General features: G+C 49.0%; 39 non-coding genes across 39 annotated transcripts; 26 read left to right on the top strand and 13 right to left on the bottom strand.

The window, feature by feature from the left end:
• The first annotated feature begins 603 nt into the window (after positions 1-603).
• On the top strand, positions 604-677 carry TRNAN-GUU (transfer RNA asparagine (anticodon GUU)). Its single transcript has one exon. It is a non-coding gene; the product is annotated as a tRNA-Asn (tRNA).
• A 236-nt stretch (positions 678-913) lies between these two features.
• Positions 914-985, top strand: TRNAW-CCA (transfer RNA tryptophan (anticodon CCA)). Its single transcript has one exon. It is a non-coding gene; the product is annotated as a tRNA-Trp (tRNA).
• Positions 986-1,056: 71 nt separating this feature from the next.
• TRNAG-GCC (transfer RNA glycine (anticodon GCC)) lies at positions 1,057-1,127 on the bottom strand. Its single transcript has one exon. It is a non-coding gene; the product is annotated as a tRNA-Gly (tRNA).
• A 1,145-nt stretch (positions 1,128-2,272) lies between these two features.
• Positions 2,273-2,346, top strand: TRNAN-GUU (transfer RNA asparagine (anticodon GUU)). The gene has a single exon. It is a non-coding gene; the product is annotated as a tRNA-Asn (tRNA).
• Positions 2,347-2,574: 228 nt separating this feature from the next.
• Positions 2,575-2,646, top strand: TRNAW-CCA (transfer RNA tryptophan (anticodon CCA)). Its single transcript has one exon. It is a non-coding gene; the product is annotated as a tRNA-Trp (tRNA).
• A 71-nt stretch (positions 2,647-2,717) lies between these two features.
• On the bottom strand, positions 2,718-2,788 carry TRNAG-GCC (transfer RNA glycine (anticodon GCC)). Its single transcript has one exon. It is a non-coding gene; the product is annotated as a tRNA-Gly (tRNA).
• A 1,161-nt stretch (positions 2,789-3,949) lies between these two features.
• Positions 3,950-4,023, top strand: TRNAN-GUU (transfer RNA asparagine (anticodon GUU)). The gene has a single exon. It is a non-coding gene; the product is annotated as a tRNA-Asn (tRNA).
• Positions 4,024-4,252: 229 nt separating this feature from the next.
• TRNAW-CCA (transfer RNA tryptophan (anticodon CCA)) lies at positions 4,253-4,324 on the top strand. Its single transcript has one exon. It is a non-coding gene; the product is annotated as a tRNA-Trp (tRNA).
• Positions 4,325-4,395: 71 nt separating this feature from the next.
• On the bottom strand, positions 4,396-4,466 carry TRNAG-GCC (transfer RNA glycine (anticodon GCC)). Its single transcript has one exon. It is a non-coding gene; the product is annotated as a tRNA-Gly (tRNA).
• Positions 4,467-5,627: 1,161 nt separating this feature from the next.
• On the top strand, positions 5,628-5,701 carry TRNAN-GUU (transfer RNA asparagine (anticodon GUU)). Its single transcript has one exon. It is a non-coding gene; the product is annotated as a tRNA-Asn (tRNA).
• Positions 5,702-5,937: 236 nt separating this feature from the next.
• Positions 5,938-6,009, top strand: TRNAW-CCA (transfer RNA tryptophan (anticodon CCA)). Its single transcript has one exon. It is a non-coding gene; the product is annotated as a tRNA-Trp (tRNA).
• A 71-nt stretch (positions 6,010-6,080) lies between these two features.
• Positions 6,081-6,151, bottom strand: TRNAG-GCC (transfer RNA glycine (anticodon GCC)). Its single transcript has one exon. It is a non-coding gene; the product is annotated as a tRNA-Gly (tRNA).
• A 1,161-nt stretch (positions 6,152-7,312) lies between these two features.
• Positions 7,313-7,386, top strand: TRNAN-GUU (transfer RNA asparagine (anticodon GUU)). Its single transcript has one exon. It is a non-coding gene; the product is annotated as a tRNA-Asn (tRNA).
• A 236-nt stretch (positions 7,387-7,622) lies between these two features.
• Positions 7,623-7,694, top strand: TRNAW-CCA (transfer RNA tryptophan (anticodon CCA)). Its single transcript has one exon. It is a non-coding gene; the product is annotated as a tRNA-Trp (tRNA).
• A 71-nt stretch (positions 7,695-7,765) lies between these two features.
• TRNAG-GCC (transfer RNA glycine (anticodon GCC)) lies at positions 7,766-7,836 on the bottom strand. The gene has a single exon. It is a non-coding gene; the product is annotated as a tRNA-Gly (tRNA).
• Positions 7,837-8,978: 1,142 nt separating this feature from the next.
• On the top strand, positions 8,979-9,052 carry TRNAN-GUU (transfer RNA asparagine (anticodon GUU)). Its single transcript has one exon. It is a non-coding gene; the product is annotated as a tRNA-Asn (tRNA).
• Positions 9,053-9,288: 236 nt separating this feature from the next.
• TRNAW-CCA (transfer RNA tryptophan (anticodon CCA)) lies at positions 9,289-9,360 on the top strand. The gene has a single exon. It is a non-coding gene; the product is annotated as a tRNA-Trp (tRNA).
• Positions 9,361-9,431: 71 nt separating this feature from the next.
• TRNAG-GCC (transfer RNA glycine (anticodon GCC)) lies at positions 9,432-9,502 on the bottom strand. Its single transcript has one exon. It is a non-coding gene; the product is annotated as a tRNA-Gly (tRNA).
• Positions 9,503-10,647: 1,145 nt separating this feature from the next.
• Positions 10,648-10,721, top strand: TRNAN-GUU (transfer RNA asparagine (anticodon GUU)). The gene has a single exon. It is a non-coding gene; the product is annotated as a tRNA-Asn (tRNA).
• Positions 10,722-10,957: 236 nt separating this feature from the next.
• On the top strand, positions 10,958-11,029 carry TRNAW-CCA (transfer RNA tryptophan (anticodon CCA)). Its single transcript has one exon. It is a non-coding gene; the product is annotated as a tRNA-Trp (tRNA).
• Positions 11,030-11,100: 71 nt separating this feature from the next.
• On the bottom strand, positions 11,101-11,171 carry TRNAG-GCC (transfer RNA glycine (anticodon GCC)). Its single transcript has one exon. It is a non-coding gene; the product is annotated as a tRNA-Gly (tRNA).
• Positions 11,172-12,316: 1,145 nt separating this feature from the next.
• Positions 12,317-12,390, top strand: TRNAN-GUU (transfer RNA asparagine (anticodon GUU)). Its single transcript has one exon. It is a non-coding gene; the product is annotated as a tRNA-Asn (tRNA).
• Positions 12,391-12,626: 236 nt separating this feature from the next.
• Positions 12,627-12,698, top strand: TRNAW-CCA (transfer RNA tryptophan (anticodon CCA)). The gene has a single exon. It is a non-coding gene; the product is annotated as a tRNA-Trp (tRNA).
• Positions 12,699-12,769: 71 nt separating this feature from the next.
• TRNAG-GCC (transfer RNA glycine (anticodon GCC)) lies at positions 12,770-12,840 on the bottom strand. Its single transcript has one exon. It is a non-coding gene; the product is annotated as a tRNA-Gly (tRNA).
• A 1,145-nt stretch (positions 12,841-13,985) lies between these two features.
• TRNAN-GUU (transfer RNA asparagine (anticodon GUU)) lies at positions 13,986-14,059 on the top strand. The gene has a single exon. It is a non-coding gene; the product is annotated as a tRNA-Asn (tRNA).
• A 236-nt stretch (positions 14,060-14,295) lies between these two features.
• TRNAW-CCA (transfer RNA tryptophan (anticodon CCA)) lies at positions 14,296-14,367 on the top strand. Its single transcript has one exon. It is a non-coding gene; the product is annotated as a tRNA-Trp (tRNA).
• A 71-nt stretch (positions 14,368-14,438) lies between these two features.
• TRNAG-GCC (transfer RNA glycine (anticodon GCC)) lies at positions 14,439-14,509 on the bottom strand. The gene has a single exon. It is a non-coding gene; the product is annotated as a tRNA-Gly (tRNA).
• Positions 14,510-15,667: 1,158 nt separating this feature from the next.
• Positions 15,668-15,741, top strand: TRNAN-GUU (transfer RNA asparagine (anticodon GUU)). The gene has a single exon. It is a non-coding gene; the product is annotated as a tRNA-Asn (tRNA).
• A 236-nt stretch (positions 15,742-15,977) lies between these two features.
• TRNAW-CCA (transfer RNA tryptophan (anticodon CCA)) lies at positions 15,978-16,049 on the top strand. The gene has a single exon. It is a non-coding gene; the product is annotated as a tRNA-Trp (tRNA).
• Positions 16,050-16,120: 71 nt separating this feature from the next.
• TRNAG-GCC (transfer RNA glycine (anticodon GCC)) lies at positions 16,121-16,191 on the bottom strand. Its single transcript has one exon. It is a non-coding gene; the product is annotated as a tRNA-Gly (tRNA).
• Positions 16,192-17,352: 1,161 nt separating this feature from the next.
• TRNAN-GUU (transfer RNA asparagine (anticodon GUU)) lies at positions 17,353-17,426 on the top strand. Its single transcript has one exon. It is a non-coding gene; the product is annotated as a tRNA-Asn (tRNA).
• A 236-nt stretch (positions 17,427-17,662) lies between these two features.
• TRNAW-CCA (transfer RNA tryptophan (anticodon CCA)) lies at positions 17,663-17,734 on the top strand. Its single transcript has one exon. It is a non-coding gene; the product is annotated as a tRNA-Trp (tRNA).
• Positions 17,735-17,805: 71 nt separating this feature from the next.
• Positions 17,806-17,876, bottom strand: TRNAG-GCC (transfer RNA glycine (anticodon GCC)). The gene has a single exon. It is a non-coding gene; the product is annotated as a tRNA-Gly (tRNA).
• A 1,145-nt stretch (positions 17,877-19,021) lies between these two features.
• TRNAN-GUU (transfer RNA asparagine (anticodon GUU)) lies at positions 19,022-19,095 on the top strand. Its single transcript has one exon. It is a non-coding gene; the product is annotated as a tRNA-Asn (tRNA).
• A 236-nt stretch (positions 19,096-19,331) lies between these two features.
• TRNAW-CCA (transfer RNA tryptophan (anticodon CCA)) lies at positions 19,332-19,403 on the top strand. Its single transcript has one exon. It is a non-coding gene; the product is annotated as a tRNA-Trp (tRNA).
• Positions 19,404-19,474: 71 nt separating this feature from the next.
• Positions 19,475-19,545, bottom strand: TRNAG-GCC (transfer RNA glycine (anticodon GCC)). The gene has a single exon. It is a non-coding gene; the product is annotated as a tRNA-Gly (tRNA).
• Positions 19,546-20,690: 1,145 nt separating this feature from the next.
• On the top strand, positions 20,691-20,764 carry TRNAN-GUU (transfer RNA asparagine (anticodon GUU)). Its single transcript has one exon. It is a non-coding gene; the product is annotated as a tRNA-Asn (tRNA).
• Positions 20,765-21,000: 236 nt separating this feature from the next.
• Positions 21,001-21,072, top strand: TRNAW-CCA (transfer RNA tryptophan (anticodon CCA)). The gene has a single exon. It is a non-coding gene; the product is annotated as a tRNA-Trp (tRNA).
• Positions 21,073-21,143: 71 nt separating this feature from the next.
• Positions 21,144-21,214, bottom strand: TRNAG-GCC (transfer RNA glycine (anticodon GCC)). The gene has a single exon. It is a non-coding gene; the product is annotated as a tRNA-Gly (tRNA).
• Between the last annotated feature and the right edge of the window lie 403 nt (positions 21,215-21,617).

Raw genomic sequence — 21,617 nt, 5'->3', positions numbered from 1 at the left:
TGTTTCAGGGCCTAGCCATCAATACTCCTGGGATTTCTTTCCATGAGAACCCTCATGTCCCTGTCCTCCCACAAGCCCGAGCTTTTATGTAAAATAAAGTGTGCTCTGTGGGCCTTCCCCTATGTGCTCTCTGCCTAATCTCTTTCTCCCAAGCTGAGCTCTGCAGGTAAATGTATCTATCTGACTGAGGGGCTAGGGAGGGCCTTTCCCAGCAGTCTTACAAGCCTAGAGTTCAGAGAAAGCACCTGCTCTGGGAAGGAGACTCTGCTCACAGAGAAGACAAGTCCAACATAACACAGTGAAGATGGGATGGGCAAGACACACGCCTCACGGGCTGGTAGCACGCAAACAGAGGAGCAGGGAGCTACGCTAAGCAGGCAAAGAGAAAAGTCATGTATGAGTCTCATGCACTGTGACCGGTAGTAATACTGGCTCTAACACCATTAGACAGTAGTCTACACATCATAAATTACAACAGTAACAAGACACTAAGCAAATGACAAATGCTGTATGGCATAAAGACGCCTTATATAATACAAGCTCCAGGCAGGCGCACACATGTCAAGACATATATTGAGTCTCAGGAAATGTATACAGTCAATAGTCTCTGTGGCACAATCGGTTAGCGCGTTCGGCTGTTAGCCGAAAGGTTGGTGGTTCAAGCCCACCCAGGGACGTAGCCTTTTGTCTGCATGAAACACAGATACGTACCTTTGCTCTTTCCTGCGTGCGATCCTTTCCCTGAATAGTTCAATCCTCAGCGTTCTCACTGCACCTGCAGTCAATTTCAATAATTAGGATAGAAAACAAAAGGCCAAGCCCTGTAATACAACCGTAGGCATATAAGCAGAGGAAAATAAGTCAAAAGGCCCACAGCATTTGTTCATCTGGCATCGAAGGCTGCAAGTGTAAGGACCTCGTGGCGCAACGGTAGCGCGTCTGACTCCAGATCAGAAGGTTGCGTGTTCAAATCACGTCGGGGTCACTGCTTACCATTTTATTCCCCACTGAGTTCATATATATCATTTTGAAAACAAAGTCAAAAGAAAGAAACCTTGCATTGGCCGGGAATCGAACCCGGGCCTCCCGCGTGGCAGGCGAGAATTCTACCACTGAACCACCAATGCTTCACATGGTGTGTTCACAGCAAGAGCTCTGTCCAAGACAGTGGTCAGGTTCACACACTTAAATTGTACACATATGAACAAAGTGTGCGCAGCAGACATGATAACGCCAACGTTTCACATGATGATGGCAAGAATCAGATGCAGGAGACTATAAGTAATAATGTCTTTGCATTTGCTGAGGTCACTGGCTTGGTACTAGAGTTGTGGTTATCAGGGCATGATGGCAGGCTGCTCCTGACAGAAGTGGCTCACAGAATGCACCCGCCAGATCACCAGCACTATTATGTTTCAGATCATGTCACTGAACTCTCCTCCTGGAAAATCCTTCCCACTGGCTTTGCCAGATTCTGTGTCCTCCCCAAAATGCTGGGGTGAAACGGGCAGAGTTCTGCGCCCTGCGCCCCTTTACGCGTCCCTAATGCCATCCCAACGCGCCCTGGTCGGGCTTAGATCACTGGAGCCTCTGGAGATCAAGAACTCCGGAAGCCTAGGGTCAGGCCTATTGCAGAGGCATCTTGTGCCTGGCCATTCCGAGATTGTTGTGTTTCAGGGCCTAGCCATCAATACTCCTGGGATTTCTTTCCAGGAGAACCCTCATGTCCCTGTCCTCCCACAAGCCCGAGCTTTTATGTAAAATAAAGTGTGCTCTGTGGGCCTTCCCCTATGTGCTCTCTGCCTAATCTCTTTCTCCCAAGCTGAGCTCTGCAGGTAAATGTATCTATCTGACTGAGGGGCTAGGGAGGGCCTTTCCCAGCAGTCTTACAAGCCAAGAGTTCAGAGAAAGCACCTGCTCTGGGAAGGAGACTCTGCTCACAGAGAAGACAAGTCCAACATAACACAGTGAAGATGGGATGGGCAAGACACACGCCTCACGGGCTGGTAGCACGCAAACAGAGGAGCAGGGAGCTACGCTAAGCAGGCAAAGAGAAAAGTCATGTATGAGTCTCATGCACTGTGACCGGTAGTAATACTGGCTCTAACACCATTAGACAGTAGTCTACACATCATAAATTACAACAGTAACAAGACACTAAGCAAATGACAAATGCTGTATGGCATAAAGACGCCTTATATAATACAAGCTCCAAGCAGGCGCACACATGTCAAGACATATATTGAGTCTCAGGAAATGTATACAGTCAATACTCTCTGTGGCGCAATCGGTTAGCGCGTTCGGCTGTTAACCGAAAGGTTGGTGGTTCAAGCCTACCCAGGGACGTTGCCTTTTGTCTGCATGAAACACAGATTTGCTCTTTCCTGCGTGCGATCCTTTCCCTGAATAGTTCAATCCTCAGCGTTCTCACTGCACCTGCAGTCAATTTCAATAATTAGGATAGAAAACAAAAGGCCAAGCCCTGTAATACAACCGTAGGCATATAAGCAGAGGAAAATAAGTCAAAAGGCCCACAGCATTTGTTCATCTGGCATCGAAGGCTGCAAGTGTAAGGACCTCGTGGCGCAACGGTAGCGCGTCTGACTCCAGATCAGAAGGTTGCGTGTTCAAATCACGTCGGGGTCACTGCTTACCATTTTATTCCCCACTGAGTTCATATATATCATTTCGAAAACAAAGTCAAAAGAAAGCAACATTGCATTGGCCGGGAATAGAACCCGGGCCTCCCGCGTGGCAGGCGAGAATTCTACCACTGAACCACCAATGCTTCACATGGTGTGTTCACAGCAAGAGCTCTGTCCAAGACAGTGGTCAGGTTCACACACTTAAATTGTACACATATGAACAAAGTGTGCGCAGCAGACATGATAACGCCAACGTTTCACATGATGATGGCAAGAATCATATGCAGGAGACTATAAGTAATAATGTCTTTGCATTTGCTGAGGTCACTGGCTTGGTACTAGAGTTGTGGTTATCAGGGCATGATGGCAGGCTGCTCCTGACAGAAGTGGCTCACAGAATGCACCCGCCAGATCACCAGCACTATTGTGTTTCAGATCATGTCACTGAACTCTCCTCCTGGAAAATCCTTCCCACTGGCTTTGCCAGATTCTGTGTCCTCCCCAAAATGCTGGGGTGAAACGGGCAGAGTTCTGCGCCCTGCGCCCCTTTACGCGTCCCTAACGCCATCCCAACGCGCCCTGGTCGGGCACAGCCCTGGTCGGGCTTAGATCACTGGAGCCTCTGGAGATCAAGAACTCCGGAAGCCTAGGGTCAGGCCTATTGCAGAGGCATCTTGTGCCTGGCCATTCCGGGATTGTTGTGTTTCAGGGCCTAGCCATCAATACTCCTGGGATTTCTTTCCATGAGAACCCTCATGTCCCTGTCCTCCCACAAGCCCGAGCTTTTATGTAAAATAAAGTGTGCTCTGTGGGCCTTCCCCTATGTGCTCTCTGCCTAATCTCTTTCTCCCAAGCTGAGCTCTGCAGGTAAATGTATCTATCTGACTGAGGGGCTAGGGAGGGCCTTTCCCAGTAGTCTTACAAGCCAAGAGTTCAGAGAAAGCACCTGCTCTGGGAAGGAGACTCTGCTCACAGAGAAGACAAGTCCAACATAACACAGTGAAGATGGGATGGGCAAGACACACGCCTCACGGGCTGGTAGCACGCAAACAGAGGAGCAGGGAGCTACGCTAAGCAGGCAAAGAGAAAAGTCATGTATGAGTCTCATGCACTGTGACCGGTAGTAATACTGGCTCTAACACCATTAGACAGTAGTCTACACATCATAAATTACAACAGTAACAAGACACTAAGCAAATGACAAATGCTGTATGGCATAAAGACGCCTTATATAATACAAGCTCCAAGCAGGCGCACACATGTCAAGACATATATTGAGTCTCAGGAAATGTATACAGTCAATACTCTCTGTGGCGCAATCGGTTAGCGCGTTCGGCTGTTAACCGAAAGGTTGGTGGTTCAAGCCCACCCAGGGACGTTGCCTTTTGTCTGCATGAAACACAGATTTGCTCTTTCCTGCGTGCGATCCTTTCCCTGAATAGTTCAATCCTCAGCGTTCTCACTGCACCTGCAGTCAATTTCAATAATTAGGATAGAAAACAAAAGGCCAAGCCCTGTAATACAACCGTAGGCATATAAGCAGAGGAAAATAAGTCAAAATGGCCCACAGCATTTGTTCATCTGGCATCGAAGGCTGCAAGTGTAAGGACCTCGTGGCGCAACGGTAGCGCGTCTGACTCCATATCAGAAGGTTGCGTGTTCAAATCACGTCGGGGTCACTGCTTACCATTTTATTCCCCACTGAGTTCATATATATCATTTCGAAAACAAAGTCAAAAGAAAGCAACCTTGCATTGGCCGGGAATCGAACCCGGGCCTCCCGCGTGGCAGGCGAGAATTCTACCACTGAACCACCAATGCTTCACATGGTGTGTTCATAGGTAGAGCTCTGTCCAAGACAGTGGTCAGGTTCACACACTTAAATTGTACACATATGAACAAAGTGTGCGCAGCAGACATGATAACGCCAACGTTTCACATGATGATGGCAAGAATCAGATGCAGGAGACTATAAGTAATAATGTCTTTGCATTTGCTGAGGTCACTGGCTTGGTACTAGAGTTGTGGTTATCAGGGCATGATGGCAGGCTGCTCCTGACAGAAGTGGCTCACAGAATGCACCCGCCAGATCACCAGCACTATTGTGTTTCAGATCATGTCACTGAACTCTCCTCCTGGAAAATCCTTCCCACTGGCTTTGCCAGATTCTGTGTCCTCCCCAAAATGCTGGGGGGAAACGGGCAGAGTTCTGCGCCCTGCGCCCCTTTACGCGTCCCTAACGCCATCCCAACGCGCCCTGGTCGGGCACAGCCCTGGTCGGGCTTAGATCACTGGAGCCTCTGGAGATCAAGAACTCCGGAAGCCTAGGGTCAGGCCTATTGCAGAGGCATCTTGTGCCTGGCCATTCCGGGATTGTTGTATTTCAGGGCCTAGCCATCAATACTCCTGGGATTTCTTTCCAGGAGAACCCTCATGTCCCTGTCCTCCCACAAGCCCGAGCTTTTATGTAAAATAAAGTGTGCTCTGTGGGCCTTCCCCTATGTGCTCTCTGCCTAATCTCTTTCTCCCAAGCTGAGCTCTGCAGGTAAATGTATCTATCTGACTGAGGGGCTAGGGAGGGCCTTTCCCAGCAGTCTTACAAGCCAAGAGTTCAGAGAAAGCACCTGCTCTGGGGAGGAGACTCTGCTCACAGAGAAGACAAGTCCAACATAACACAGTGAAGATGGGATGGGCAAGACACACGCCTCACGGGCTGGTAGCACGCAAACAGAGGAGCAGGGAGCTACGCTAAGCAGGCAAAGAGAAAAGTCATGTATGAGTCTCATGCACTGTGACCGGTAGTAATACTGGCTCTAACACCATTAGACAGTAGTCTACACATCATAAATTACAACAGTAACAAGACACTAAGCAAATGACAAATGCTGTATGGCATAAAGACGCCTTATATAATACAAGCTCCAGGCAGGCGCACACATGTCAAGACATATATTGAGTCTCAGGAAATGTATACAGTCAATAGTCTCTGTGGCGCAATCGGTTAGCGCGTTCGGCTGTTAACCGAAAGGTTGGTGGTTCAAGCCCACCCTTGGACGTAGCCTTTTGTCTGCATGAAACACAGATACGTACCTTTGCTCTTTCCTGCGTGCGATCCTTTCCCTGAATAGTTCAATCCTCAGCGTTCTCACTGCACCTGCAGTCAATTTCAATAATTAGGATAGAAAACAAAAGGCCAAGCCCTGTAATACAACCGTAGGCATATAAACAGAGGAAAATAAGTCAAAAGGCCCACAGCATTTGTTCATCTGGCATCGAAGGCTGCAAGTGTAAGGACCTCGTGGCGCAACGGTAGCGCGTCTGACTCCAGATCAGAAGGTTGCGTGTTCAAATCACGTCGGGGTCACTGCTTACCATTTTATTCCCCACTGAGTTCATATATATCATTTCGAAAACAAAGTCAAAAGAAAGCAACCTTGCATTGGCTGGGAATCGAACCCGGGCCTCCCGCGTGGCAGGCGAGAATTCTACCACTGAACCACCAATGCTTCACATGGTGTGTTCACAGCAAGAGCTCTGTCCAAGACAGTGGTCAGGTTCACACACTTAAATTGTACACATATGAACAAAGTGTGCGCAGCAGACATGATAACGCCAACGTTTCACATGATGATGGCAAGAATCAGATGCAGGAGACTATAAGTAATAATGTCTTTGCATTTGCTGAGGTCACTGGCTTGGTACTAGAGTTGTGGTTATCAGGGCATGATGGCAGGCTGCTCCTGACAGAAGTGGCTCACAGAATGCACCCGCCAGATCACCAGCACTATTGTGTTTCAGATCATGTCACTGAACTCTCCTCCTGGAAAATCCTTCCCACTGGCTTTGCCAGATTCTGTGTCCTCCCCAAAATGCTGGGGTGAAACGGGCAGAGTTCTGCGCCCTGCGCCCCTTTACGCGTCCCTAACGCCATCCCAACGCGCCCTGGTCGGGCACAGCCCTGGTCGGGCTTCGATCACTGGAGCCTCTGGAGATCAAGAACTCCGGAAGCCTAGGGTCAGGCCTATTGCAGAGGCATCTTGTGCCTGGCCATTCCGGGATTGTTGTGTTTCAGGGCCTAGCCATCAATACTCCTGGGATTTCTTTCCATGAGAACCCTCATGTCCCTGTCCTCCCACAAGCCCGAGCTTTTATGTAAAATAAAGTGTGCTCTGTGGGCCTTCCCCTATGTGCTCTCTGCCTAATCTCTTTCTCCCAAGCTGAGCTCTGCAGGTAAATGTATCTATCTGACTGAGGGGCTAGGGAGGGCCTTTCCCAGCAGTCTTACAAGCCAAGAGTTCAGAGAAAGCACCTGCTCTGGGAAGGAGACTCTGCTCACAGAGAAGACAAGTCCAACATAACACAGTGAAGATGGGATGGGCAAGACACACGCCTCACGGGCTGGTAGCACGCAAACAGAGGAGCAGGGAGCTACGCTAAGCAGGCAAAGAGAAAAGTCATGTATGAGTCTCATGCACTGTGACCGGTAGTAATACTGGCTCTAACACCATTAGACAGTAGTCTACACATCATAAATTACAACAGTAACAAGACACTAAGCAAATGACAAATGCTGTATGGCATAAAGACGCCTTATATAATACAAGCTCCAGGCAGGCGCACACATGTCAAGACATATATTGAGTCTCAGGAAATGTATACAGTCAATAGTCTCTGTGGCACAATCGGTTAGCGCGTTCGGCTGTTAGCCGAAAGGTTGGTGGTTCAAGCCCACCCAGGGACGTAGCCTTTTGTCTGCATGAAACACAGATACGTACCTTTGCTCTTTCCTGCGTGCGATCCTTTCCCTGAATAGTTCAATCCTCAGCGTTCTCACTGCACCTGCAGTCAATTTCAATAATTAGGATAGAAAACAAAAGGCCAAGCCCTGTAATACAACCGTAGGCATATAAGCAGAGGAAAATAAGTCAAAAGGCCCACAGCATTTGTTCATCTGGCATCGAAGGCTGCAAGTGTAAGGACCTCGTGGCGCAACGGTAGCGCGTCTGACTCCAGATCAGAAGGTTGCGTGTTCAAATCACGTCGGGGTCACTGCTTACCATTTTATTCCCCACTGAGTTCATATATATCATTTCGAAAACAAAGTCAAAAGAAAGAAACCTTGCATTGGCCGGGAATCGAACCCGGGCCTCCCGCGTGGCAGGCGAGAATTCTACCACTGAACCACCAATGCTTCACATGACTTCACAGCAAGAGCTCTGTCCAAGACAGTGGTCAGGTTCACACACTTAAATTGTACACATATGAACAAAGTGTGCGCAGCAGACATGATAACGCCAACGTTTCACATGATGATGGCAAGAATCAGATGCAGGAGACTATAAGTAATAATGTCTTTGCATTTGCTGAGGTCACTGGCTTGGTACTAGAGTTGTGGTTATCAGGGCATGATGGCAGGCTGCTCCTGACAGAAGTGGCTCACAGAATGCACCCGCCAGATCACCAGCACTATTGTGTTTCAGATCATGTCACTGAACTCTCCTCCTGGAAAATCCTTCCCACTGGCTTTGCCAGATTCTGTGTCCTCCCCAAAATGCTGGGGTGAAACGGGCAGAGTTCTGCGCCCTGCGCCCCTTTACGCGTCCCTAATGGCATCCCAACGCGCCCTGGTCGGGCTTAGATCACTGGAGCCTCTGGAGATCAAGAACTCCGGAAGCCTAGGGTCAGGCCTATTGCAGAGGCATCTTGTGCCTGGCCATTCCGGGATTGTTGTGTTTCAGGGCCTAGCCATCAATACTCCTGGGATTTCTTTCCAGGAGAACCCTCATGTCCCTGTCCTCCCACAAGCCCGAGCTTTTATGTAAAATAAAGTGTGCTCTGTGGGCCTTCCCCTATGTGCTCTCTGCCTAATCTCTTTCTCCCAAGCTGAGCTCTGCAGGTAAATGTATCTATCTGACTGAGGGGCTAGGGAGGGCCTTTCCCAGCAGTCTTACAAGCCAAGAGTTCAGAGAAAGCACCTGCTCTGGGAAGGAGACTCTGCTCACAGAGAAGACAAGTCCAACATAACACAGTGAAGATGGGATGGGCAAGACACACGCCTCACGGGCTGGTAGCACGCAAACAGAGGAGCAGGGAGCTACGCTAAGCAGGCAAAGAGAAAAGTCATGTATGAGTCTCATGCACTGTGACCGGTAGTAATACTGGCTCTAACACCATTAGACAGTAGTCTACACATCATAAATTACAACAGTAACAAGACACTAAGCAAATGACAAATGCTGTATGGCATAAAGACGCCTTATATAATACAAGCTCCAGGCAGGCGCACACATGTCAAGACATATATTGAGTCTCAGGAAATGTATACAGTCAATAGTCTCTGTGGCGCAATCGGTTAGCGCGTTCGGCTGTTAACCGAAAGGTTGGTGGTTCAAGCCCACCCAGGGACGTAGCCTTTTGTCTGCATGAAACACAGATACGTACCTTTGCTCTTTCCTGCGTGCGATCCTTTCCCTGAATAGTTCAATCCTCAGCGTTCTCACTGCACCTGCAGTCAATTTCAATAATTAGGATAGAAAACAAAAGGCCAAGCCCTGTAATACAACCGTAGGCATATAAGCAGAGGAAAATAAGTCAAAAGGCCCACAGCATTTGTTAATCTGGCATCGAAGGCTGCAAGTGTAAGGACCTCGTGGCGCAACGGTAGCGCGTCTGACTCCAGATCAGAAGGTTGCGTGTTCAAATCACGTCGGGGTCACTGCTTACCATTTTATTCCCCACTGAGTTCATATATATCATTTCGAAAACAAAGTCAAAAGAAAGCAACCTTGCATTGGCCGGGAATCGAACCCGGGCCTCCCGTGTGGCAGGCGAGAATTCTACCACTGAACCACCAATGCTTCACATGGTGTGTTCACAGCAAGAGCTCTGTCCAAGACAGTGGTCAGGTTCACACACTTAAATTGTACACATATGAACAAAGTGTGCGCAGCAGACATGATAACGCCAACGTTTCACATGATGATGGCAAGAATCAGATGCAGGAGACTATAAGTAATAATGTCTTTGCATTTGCTGAGGTCACTGGCTTGGTACTAGAGTTGTGGTTATCAGGGCATGATGGCAGGCTGCTCCTGACAGAAGTGGCTCACAGAATGCACCCGCCAGATCACCAGCACTATTGTGTTTCAGATCATGTCACTGAACTCTCCTCCTGGAAAATCCTTCCCACTGGCTTTGCCAGATTCTGTGTCCTCCCCAAAATGCTGGGGTGAAACGGGCAGAGTTCTGCGCCCTGCGCCCCTTTACGCGTCCCTAATGCCATCCCAACGCGCCCTGGTCGGGCTTAGATCACTGTAGCCTCTGGAGATCAAGAACTCCGGAAGCCTAGGGTCAGGCCTATTGCAGAGGCATCTTGTGCCTGGCCATTCCGGGATTGTTGTGTTTCAGGGCCTAGCCATCAATACTCCTGGGATTTCTTTCCAGGAGAACCCTCATGTCCCTGTCCTCCCACAAGCCCGAGCTTTTATGTAAAATAAAGTGTGCTCTGTGGGCCTTCCCCTATGTGCTCTCTGCCTAATCTCTTTCTCCCAAGCTGAGCTCTGCAGGTAAATGTATCTATCTGACTGAGGGGCTAGGGAGGGCCTTTCCCAGCAGTCTTACAAGCCAAGAGTTCAGAGAAAGCACCTGCTCTGGGAAGGAGACTCTGCTCACAGAGAAGACAAGTCCAACATAACACAGTGAAGATGGGATGGGCAAGACACACGCCTCACGGGCTGGTAGCACGCAAACAGAGGAGCAGGGAGCTACGCTAAGCAGGCAAAGAGAAAAGTCATGTATGAGTCTCATGCACTGTGACCGGTAGTAATACTGGCTCTAACACCATTAGACAGTAGTCTACACATCATAAATTACAACAGTAACAAGACACTAAGCAAATGACAAATGCTGTATGGCATAAAGACGCCTTATATAATACAAGCTCCAGGCAGGCGCACACATGTCAAGACATATATTGAGTCTCAGGAAATGTATACAGTCAATAGTCTCTGTGGCGCAATCGGTTAGCGCGTTCGGCTGTTAACCGAAAGGTTGGTGGTTCAAGCCCACCCAGGGACGTAGCCTTTTGTCTGCATGAAACACAGATACGTACCTTTGCTCTTTCCTGCGTGCGATCCTTTCCCTGAATAGTTCAATCCTCAGCGTTCTCACTGCACCTGCAGTCAATTTCAATAATTAGGATAGAAAACAAAAGGCCAAGCCCTGTAATACAACCGTAGGCATATAAGCAGAGGAAAATAAGTCAAAAGGCCCACAGCATTTGTTCATCTGGCATCGAAGGCTGCAAGTGTAAGGACCTCGTGGCGCAACGGTAGCGCGTCTGACTCCAGATCAGAAGGTTGCGTGTTCAAATCACGTCGGGGTCACTGCTTACCATTTTATTCCCCACTGAGTTCATATATATCATTTCGAAAACAAAGTCAAAAGAAAGCAACCTTGCATTGGCCGGGAATCGACCCCGGGCCTCCCGCGTGGCAGGTGAGAATTCTACCACTGAACCACCAATGCTTCACATGGTGTGTTCACAGCAAGAGCTCTGTCCAAAACAGTGGTCAGGTTCACACACTTAAATTGTACACATATGAACAAAGTGTGCGCAGCAGACATGATAACGCCAACGTTTCACATGATGATGGCAAGAATCAGATGCAGGAGACTATAAGTAATAATGTCTTTGCATTTGCTGAGGTCACTGGCTTGGTACTAGAGTTGTGGTTATCAGGGCATGATGGCAGGCTGCTCCTGACAGAAGTGGCTCACAGAATGCACCCGCCAGATCACCAGCACTATTGTGTTTCAGATCATGTCACTGAACTCTCCTCCTGGAAAATCCTTCCCACTGGCTTTGCCAGATGCTGTGTCCTCCCCAAAATGCTGGGGTGAAACGGGCAGAGTTCTGCGCCCTGCGCCCCTTTACGCGTCCCTAATGCCATCCCAACGCGCCCTGGTCGGGCTTAGATCACTGGAGCCTCTGGAGATCAAGAACTCCGGAAGCCTAGGGTCAGGCCTATTGCAGAGGCATCTTGTGCCTGGCCATTCCGGGATTGTTGTGTTTCAGGGCCTAGCCATCAATACTCCTGGGATTTCTTTCCATGAGAACCCTCATGTCCCTGTCCTCCCACAAGCCCGAGCTTTTATGTAAAATAAAGTGTGCTCTGTGGGCCTTCCCCTATGTGCTCTCTGCCTAATCTCTTTCTCCCAAGCTGAGCTCTGCAGGTAAATGTATCTATCTGACTGAGGGGCTAGGGAGGGCCTTTCCCAGCAGTCTTACAAGCCAAGAGTTCAGAGAAAGCACCTGCTCTGGGAAGGAGACTCTGCTCACAGAGAAGACAAGTCCAACATAACACAGTGAAGATGGGATGGGCAGGACACACGCCTCACGGGCTGGTAGCACGCAAACAGAGGAGCAGGGAGCTACGCTAAGCAGGCAAAGAGAAAAGTCATGTATGAGTCTCATGCACTGTGACCGGTAGTAATACTGGCTCTAACACCATTAGACAGTAGTCTACACATCATAAATTACAACAGTAACAAGACACTAAGCAATCGACAAATGCTGTATGGCATAAAGACGCCTTATATAATACAAGCTCCAGGCAGGCGCACACATGTCAAGACATATATTGAGTCTCAGGAAATGTATACAGTCAATAGTCTCTGTGGCGCAATCGGTTAGCGCGTTCGGCTGTTAACCGAAAGGTTGGTGGTTCAAGCCCACCCAGGGACGTAGCCTTTTGTCTGCATGAAACACAGATACGTACCTTTGCTCTTTCCTGCGTGCGATCCTTTCCCTGAATAGTTCAATCCTCAGCGTTCTCACTGCACCTGCAGTCAATTTCAATAATTAGGATAGAAAACAAAAGGCCAAGCCCTGTAATACAACCGTAGGCATATAAGCAGAGGAAAATAAGTCAAAAGGCCCACAGCATGTGTTCATCTGGCATCGAAGGCTGCAAGTGTAAGGACCTCGTGGCGCAACGGTAGCGCGTCTGACTCCAGATCAGAAGGTTGCGTGTTCAAATCACGTCGGGGTCACTGCTTACCATTTTATTCCCCACTGAGTTCATATATATCATTTCGAAAACAAAGTCAAAAGAAAGCAACCTTGCATTGGCCGGGAATCGAACCCGGGCCTCCCGTGTGGCAGGCGAGAATTCTACCACTGAACCACCAATGCTTCACATGGTGTGTTCACAGCAAGAGCTCTGTCCAAGACAGTGGTCAGGTTCACACACTTAAATTGTACACATATGAACAAAGTGTGCGCAGCAGACATGATAACGCCAACGTTTCACATGATGATGGCAAGAATCAGATGCAGGAGACTATAAGTAATAATGTCTTTGCATTTGCTGAGGTCACTGGCTTGGTACTAGAGTTGTGGTTATCAGGGCATGATGGCAGGCTGCTCCTGACAGAAGTGGCTCACAGAATGCACCCGCCAGATCACCAGCACTATTGTGTTCCAGATCATGTCACTGAACTCTCCTCCTGGAAAATCCTTCCCACTGGCTTTGCCAGATTCTGTGTCCTCCCCAAAATGCTGGGGTGAAACGGGCAGAGTTCTGCGCCCTGCGCCCCTTTACGCGTCCCTAATGCCATCCCAACGCGCCCTGGTCGGGCTTAGATCACTGGAGCCTCTGGAGATCAAGAACTCCGGAAGCCTAGGGTCAGGCCTATTGCAGAGGCATCTTGTGCCTGGCCATTCCGGGATTGTTGTGTTTCAGGGCCTAGCCATCAATACTCCTGGGATTTCTTTCCAGGAGAACCCTCATGTCCCTGTCCTCCCACAAGCCCGAGCTTTTATGTAAAATAAAGTGTGCTCTGTGGGCCTTCCCCTATGTGCTCTCTGCCTAATCTCTTTCTCCCAAGCTGAGCTCTGCAGGTAAATGTATCTATCTGACTGAGGGGCTAGGGAGGGCCTTTCCCAGCAGTCTTACAAGCCAAGAGTTCAGAGAAAGCACCTGCTCTGGGAAGGAGACTCTGCTCACAGAGAAGACAAGTCCAACATAACACAGTGAAGATGGGATGGGCAAGACACACGCCTCACGGGCTGGTAGCACGCAAACAGAGGAGCAGGGAGCTACGCTAAGCAGGCAAAGAGAAAAGTCATGTATGAGTCTCATGCACTGTGACCGGTAGTAATACTGGCTCTAACACCATTAGACAGTAGTCTACACATCATAAATTACAACAGTAACAAGACACTAAGCAAATGACAAATGCTGTATGGCATAAAGACGCCTTATATAATACAAGCTCCAGGCAGGCGCACACATGTCAAGACATATATTGAGTCTCAGGAAATGTATACAGTCAATAGTCTCTGTGGCGCAATCGGTTAGCGCGTTCGGCTGTTAACCGAAAGGTTGGTGGTTCAAGCCCACCCAGGGACGTAGCCTTTTGTCTGCATGAAACACAGATACGTACCTTTGCTCTTTCCTGCGTGCGATCCTTTCCCTGAATAGTTCAATCCTCAGCGTTCTCACTGCACCTGCAGTCAATTTCAATAATTAGGATAGAAAACAAAAGGCCAAGCCCTGTAATACAACCTTAGGCATATAAGCAGAGGAAAATAAGTCAAAAGGCCCACAGCATTTGTTCATCTGGCATCGAAGGCTGCAAGTGTAAGGACCTCGTGGCGCAACGGTAGCGCGTCTGACTCCAGATCAGAAGGTTGCGTGTTCAAATCACGTCGGGGTCACTGCTTACCATTTTATTCCCCACTGAGTTCATATATATCATTTCGAAAACAAAGTCAAAAGAAAGCAACCTTGCATTGGCCGGGAATCGAACCCGGGCCTCCCGCGTGGCAGGCGAGAATTCGACCACTGAACCACCAATGCTTCACATGGTGTGTTCACAGCAAGAGCTCTGTCCAAGACAGTGGTCAGGTTCACACACTTAAATTGTACACATATGAACAAAGTGTGCGCAGCAGACATGATAACGCCAACGTTTCACATGATGATGGCAAGAATCAGATGCAGGAGACTATAAGTAATAATGTCTTTGCATTTGCTGAGGTCACTGGCTTGGTACTAGAGTTGTGGTTATCAGGGCATGATGGCAGGCTGCTCCTGACAGAAGTGGCTCACAGAATGCACCCGCCAGATCACCAGCACTATTGTGTTTCAGATCATGTCACTGAACTCTCCTCCTGGAAAATCCTTCCCACTGGCTTTGCCAGATTCTGTGTCCTCCCCAAAATGCTGGGGTGAAACGGGCAGAGTTCTGCGCCCTGCGCCCCTTTACGCGTCCCTAACGCCATCCCAACGCGCCCTGGTCGGGCACAGCCCTGGTCGGGCTTAGATCACTGGAGCCTCTGGAGATCAAGAACTCCGGAAGCCTAGGGTCAGGCCTATTGCAGAGGCATCTTGTGCCTGGCCATTCCGGGATTGTTGTGTTTCAAGGCCTAGCCATCAATACTCCTGGGATTTCTTTCCAGGAGAACCCTCATGTCCCTGTCCTCCCACAAGCCCGAGCTTTTATGTAAAATAAAGTGTGCTCTGTGGGCCTTCCCCTATGTGCTCTCTGCCTAATCTCTTTCTCCCAAGCTGAGCTCTGCAGGTAAATGTATCTATCTGACTGAGGGGCTAGGGAGGGCCTTTCCCAGCAGTCTTACAAGCCAAGAGTTCAGAGAAAGCACCTGCTCTGGGAAGGAGACTCTGCTCACAGAGAAGACAAGTCCAACACACAGTGAAGATGGGATGGGCAAGACACACGCCTCACGGGCTGGTAGCACGCAAACAGAGGAGCAGGGAGCTACGCTAAGCAGGCAAAGAGAAAAGTCATGTATGAGTCTCATGCACTGTGACCGGTAGTAATACTGGCTCTAGCACCATTAGACAGTAGTCTACACATCATAAATTACAACAGTAACAAGACACTAAGCAAATGACAAATGCTGTATGGCATAAAGACGCCTTATATAATACAAGCTCCAGGCAGGCGCACACATGTCAAGACATATATTGAGTCTCAGGAAATGTATACAGTCAATAGTCTCTGTGGCGCAATCGGTTAGCGCGTTCGGCTGTTAACCGAAAGGTTGGTGGTTCAAGCCCACCCAGGGACGTAGCCTTTTGTCTGCATGAAACACAGATACGTACCTTTGCTCTTTCCTGCGTGCGATCCTTTCCCTGAATAGTTCAATCCTCAGCGTTCTCACTGCACCTGCAGTCAATTTCAATAATTAGGATAGAAAACAAAAGGCCAAGCCCTGTAATACAACCGTAGGCATATAAGCAGAGGAAAATAAGTCAAAAGGCCCACAGCATTTGTTCATCTGGCATCAAAGGCTGCAAGTGTAAGGACCTCGTGGCGCAACGGTAGTGCGTCTGACTCCAGATCAGAAGGTTGCGTGTTCAAATCACGTCGGGGTCACTGCTTACCATTTTATTCCCCACTGAGTTCATATATATCATTTCGAAAACAAAGTCAAAAGAAAGCAACCTTGCATTGGCCGGGAATCGAACCCGGGCCTCCCGCGTGGCAGGCGAGAATTCTACCACTGAACCACCAATGCTTCACATGGTGTGTTCACAGCAAGAGCTCTGTCCAAGACAGTGGTCAGGTTCACACACTTAAATTGTACACATATGAACAAAGTGTGCGCAGCAGACATGATAACGCCAACGTTTCACATGATGATGGCAAGAATCAGATGCAGGAGACTATAAGTAATAATGTCTTTGCATTTGCTGAGGTCACTGGCTTGGTACTAGAGTTGTGGTTATCAGGGCATGATGGCAGGCTGCTCCTGACAGAAGTGGCTCACAGAATGCACCCGCCATATCACCAGCACTATTGTGTTTCAGATCATGTCACTGAACTCTCCTCCTGGAAAATCCTTCCCACTGGCTTTGCCAGATTCTGTGTCCTCCCCAAAATGCTGGGGTGAAACGGGCAGAGTTCTGCGCCCTGCGCCCCTTTACGCGTCCCTAACGCCGTCCCAACGCGCCCTGGTCGGGCACAGCCCTGGTCGGGCTTAGATCACTGGAGCCTCTGGAGATCAAGAACTCCGGAAGCCTAGGGTCAGGCCTATTGCAGAGGCATCTTGTGCCTGGCCATTCCGGGATTGTTGTGTTTCAGGGCCTAGCCATCAATACTCCTGGGATTTCTTTCCATGAGAACCCTCATGTCCCTGTCCTCCCACAAGCCCGAGCTTTTATGTAAAATAAAGTGTGCTCTGTGGGCCTTCCCCTATGTGCTCTCTGCCTAATCTCTTTCTCCCAAGCTGAGCTCTGCAGGTAAATGTATCTATCTGACTGAGGGGCTAGGGAGGGCCTTTCCCAGCAGTCTTACAAGCCAAGAGTTCAGAGAAAGCACCTGCTCTGGGAAGGAGACTCTGCTCACAGAGAAGACAAGTCCAACATAACACAGTGAAGATGGGATGGGCAAGACACACGCCTCACGGGCTGGTAGCACGCAAACAGAGGAGCAGGGAGCTACGCTAAGCAGGCAAAGAGAAAAGTCATGTATGAGTCTCATGCACTGTGACCGGTAGTAATACTGGCTCTAACACCATTAGACAGTAGTCTACACATCATAAATTACAACAGTAACAAGACACTAAGCAAATGACAAATGCTGTATGGCATAAAGACGCCTTATATAATACAAGCTCCAGGCAGGCGCACACATGTCAAGACATATATTGAGTCTCAGGAAATGTATACAGTCAATAGTCTCTGTGGCGCAATCGGTTAGCGCGTTCGGCTGTTAACCGAAAGGTTGGTGGTTCAAGCCCACCCAGGGACGTAGCCTTTTGTCTGCATGAAACACAGATACGTACCTTTGCTCTTTCCTGCGTGCGATCCTTTCCCTGAATAGTTCAATCCTCAGCGTTCTCACTGCACCTGCAGTCAATTTCAATAATTAGGATAGAAAACAAAAGGCCAAGCCCTGTAATACAACCGTAGGCATATAAGCAGAGGAAAATAAGTCAAAAGGCCCACAGCATTTGATCATCTGGCATCGAAGGCTGCAAGTGTAAGGACCTCGTGGCGCAACGGTAGCGCGTCTGACTCCAGATCAGAAGGTTGCGTGTTCAAATCACGTCGGGGTCACTGCTTACCATTTTATTCCCCACTGAGTTCATATATATAATTTCGAAAACAAAGTCAAAAGAAATCAACCTTGCATTGGCCGGGAATCGAACCCGGGCCTCCCGCGTGGCAGGCGAGAATTCTACCACTGAACCACCAATGCTTCACATGGTGTGTTCACAGCAAGAGCTCTGTCCAAGACAGTGGTCAGGTTCACACACTTAAATTGTACACATATGAACAAAGTGTGCGCAGCAGACATGATAACGCCAACGTTTCACATGATGATGGCAAGAATCAGATGCAGGAGACTATAAGTAATAATGTCTTTGCATTTGCTGAGGTCACTGGCTTGGTACTAGAGTTGTGGTTATCAGGGCATGATGGCAGGCTGCTCCTGACAGAAGTGGCTCACAGAATGCACCCGCCAGATCACCAGCACTATTGTGTTTCAGATCATGTCACTGAACTCTCCTCCTGGAAAATCCTTCCCACTGGCTTTGCCAGATTCTGTGTCCTCCCCAAAATGCTGGGGTGAAACGGGCAGAGTTCTGCGCCCTGCGCCCCTTTACGCGTCCCTAATGCCATCCCAACGCGCCCTGGTCGGGCTTAGATCACTGGAGCCTCTGGAGATCAAGAACTCCGGAAGCCTAGGGTCAGGCCTATTGCAGAGGCATCTTGTGCCTGGCCATTCCGGGATTGTTGTGTTTCAGGGCCTAGCCATCAATACTCCTGGGATTTCTTTCCAGGAGAACCCTCATGTCCCTGTCCTCCCACAAGCCCGAGCTTTTATGTAAAATAAAGTGTGCTCTGTGGGCCTTCCCCTATGTGCTCTCTGCCTAATCTCTTTCTCCCAAGCTGAGCTCTGCAGGTAAATGTATCTATCTGACTGAGGGGCTAGGGAGGGCCTTTCCCAGCAGTCTTACAAGCCAAGAGTTCAGAGAAAGCACCTGCTCTGGGAAGGAGACTCTGCTCACAGAGAAGACAAGTCCAACATAACACAGTGAAGATGGGATGGGCAAGACACACGCCTCACGGGCTGGTAGCACGCAAACAGAGGAGCAGGGAGCTACGCTAAGCAGGCAAAGAGAAAAGTCATGTATGAGTCTCATGCACTGTGACCGGTAGTAATACTGGCTCTAACACCATTAGACAGTAGTCTACACATCATAAATTACAACAGTAACAAGACACTAAGCAAATGACAAATGCTGTATGGCATAAAGACGCCTTATATAATACAAGCTCCAGGCAGGCGCACACATGTCAAGACATATATTGAGTCTCAGGAAATGAATACAGTCAATAGTCTCTGTGGCGCAATCGGTTAGCGCGTTCGGCTGTTAACCGAAAGGTTGGTGGTTCAAGCCCACCCAGGGACGTAGCCTTTTGTCTGCATGAAACACAGATACGTACCTTTGCTCTTTCCTGCGTGCGATCCTTTCCCTGAATAGTTCAATCCTCAGCGTTCTCACTGCACCTGCAGTCAATTTCAATAATTAGGATAGAAAACAAAAGGCCAAGCCCTGTAATACAACCGTAGGCATATAAGCAGAGGAAAATAAGTCAAAAGGCCCACAGCATTTGTTCATCTGGCATCGAAGGCTGCAAGTGTAAGGACCTCGTGGCGCAACGGTAGCGCGTCTGACTCCAGATCAGAAGGTTGCGTGTTCAAATCACGTCGGGGTCACTGCTTACCATTTTATTCCCCACTGAGTTCATATATATCATTTCGAAAACAAAGTCAAAAGAAAGCAACCTTGCATTGGCCGGGAATCGAACCCGGGCCTCCCGCGTGGCAGGCGAGAATTCTACCACTGAACCACCAATGCTTCACATGGTGTGTTCACAGCAAGAGCTCTGTCCAAGACAGTGGTCAGGTTCACACACTTAAATTGTACATATATGAACAAAGTGTGCGCAGCAGACATGATAACGCCAACGTTTCACATGATGATGGCAAGAATCAGATGCAGGAGACTATAAGTAATAATGTCTTTGCATTTGCTGAGGTCACTGGCTTGGTACTAGAGTTGTGGTTATCAGGGCATGATGGCAGGCTGCTCCTGACAGAAGTGGCTCACAGAATGCACCCGCCAGATCACCAGCACTATTGTGTTTGAGATCATGTCACTGAACTCTCCTCCTGGAAAATCCTTCCCACTGGCTTTGCCAGATTCTGTGTCCTCCCCAAAATGCTGGGGTGAAACGGGCAGAGTTCTGCGCCCTGCGCCCCTTTACGCGTCCCTAACGCCATCCCAACGCGCCCTGGTCGGGCTTAGATCACTGGAGCCTCTGGAGATCAAGAACTCCGGAAGCCTAGGGTCAGGCCTATTGCAGAGGCATCTTGTGCCTGGCCATTCCGGGATTGTTGTGTTTCAGGGCCTAGCCATCAATACTCCTGGGATTTCTTTCCAGGAGAACCTTCATGTCCCTGTCCTCCCACAAGCCCGAGCTATTATGTGAAATAAAGTGTGCTCTGTGGGCCTTCCCCTATGTGCTCTCTGCCTAATCTCTTTCTCCCAAGCTGAGCTCTGCAGGTAAATGTATCTATCTGACTGAGGGGCTAGGGAGGGCCTTTCCCAGCAGTCTTACAAGCCAAGAGTTCAGAGAAAGCACCTGCTCTGGGAAGGAGACTCTGCTCACAGAGAAGACAAGTCCAACATAACACAGTGAAGATGGGATGGGCAAGACACACGCCTCACGGGCTGGTAGCACGCAAACAGAGGAGCAGGGAGCTACGCTAAGCAGGCAAAGAGAAAAGTCATGTATGAGTCTCATGCACTGTGACCGGTAGTAATACTGGCTCTAACACCATTAGACAGTAGTCTACACATCATAAATTACAACAGTAACAAGACACTAAGCAAATGACAAATGCTGTATGGCATAAAGACGCCTTATATAATACAAGCTCCAGGCAGGCGCACACATGTCAAGACATATATTGAGTCTCAGGAAATGTATACAGTCAATAGTCTCTGTGGCGCAATCGGTTAGCGCGTTCGGCTGTTAACCGAAAGGTTGGTGGTTCAAGCCCACCCAGGGACGTAGCCTTTTGTCTGCATGAAACACAGATACGTACCTTTGCTCTTTCCTGCGTGCGATCCTTTCCCTGAATAGTTCAATCCTCAGCGTTCTCACTGCACCTGCAGTCAATTTCAATAATTAGGATAGAAAACAAAAGGCCAAGCCCTGTAATACAACCGTAGGCATATAAGCAGAGGAAAATAAGTCAAAAGGCCCACAGCATTTGTTCATCTGGCATCGAAGGCTGCAAGTGTAAGGACCTCGTGGCGCAACGGTAGCGCGTCTGACTCCAGATCAGAAGGTTGCGTGTTCAAATCACGTCGGGGTCACTGCTTACCATTTTATTCCCCACTGAGTTCATATATATCATTTCGAAAACAAAGTCAAAAGAAAGCAACCTTGCATTGGCCGGGAATCGAACCCGGGCCTCCCGCGTGGCAGGCGAGAATTCTACCACTGAACCACCAATGCTTCACATGGTGTGTTCACAGCAAGAGCTCTGTCCAAGACAGTGGTCAGGTTCACACACTTAAATTGTACACATATGAACAAAGTGTGCGCAGCAGACATGATAACGCCAACGTTTCACATGATGATGGCAAGAATCAGATGCAGGAGACTATAAGTAATAATGTCTTTGCATTTGCTGAGGTCACTGGCTTGGTACTAGAGTTGTGGTTAGCAGGGCATGATGGCAGGCTGCTCCTGACAGAAGTGGCTCACAGAATGCACCCGCCAGATCACCAGCACTATTGTGTTTGAGATCATGTCACTGAACTCTCCTCCTGGAAAATCCTTCCCACTGGCTTTGCCAGATTCTGTGTCCTCCCCAAAATGCTGGGGTGAAACGGGCAGAGTTCTGCGCCCTGCGCCC

Source organism: Lissotriton vulgaris, chromosome 1_1 (genome assembly GCF_964263255.1).
Source record: "Lissotriton vulgaris chromosome 1_1, aLisVul1.2, whole genome shotgun sequence".
NCBI classification, from domain to species: Eukaryota; Metazoa; Chordata; class Amphibia; order Caudata; family Salamandridae; genus Lissotriton; species Lissotriton vulgaris.
Note: the sequence above shows the minus strand (reverse complement) of the source record. Positions and strands in the feature narration are given on the sequence as shown.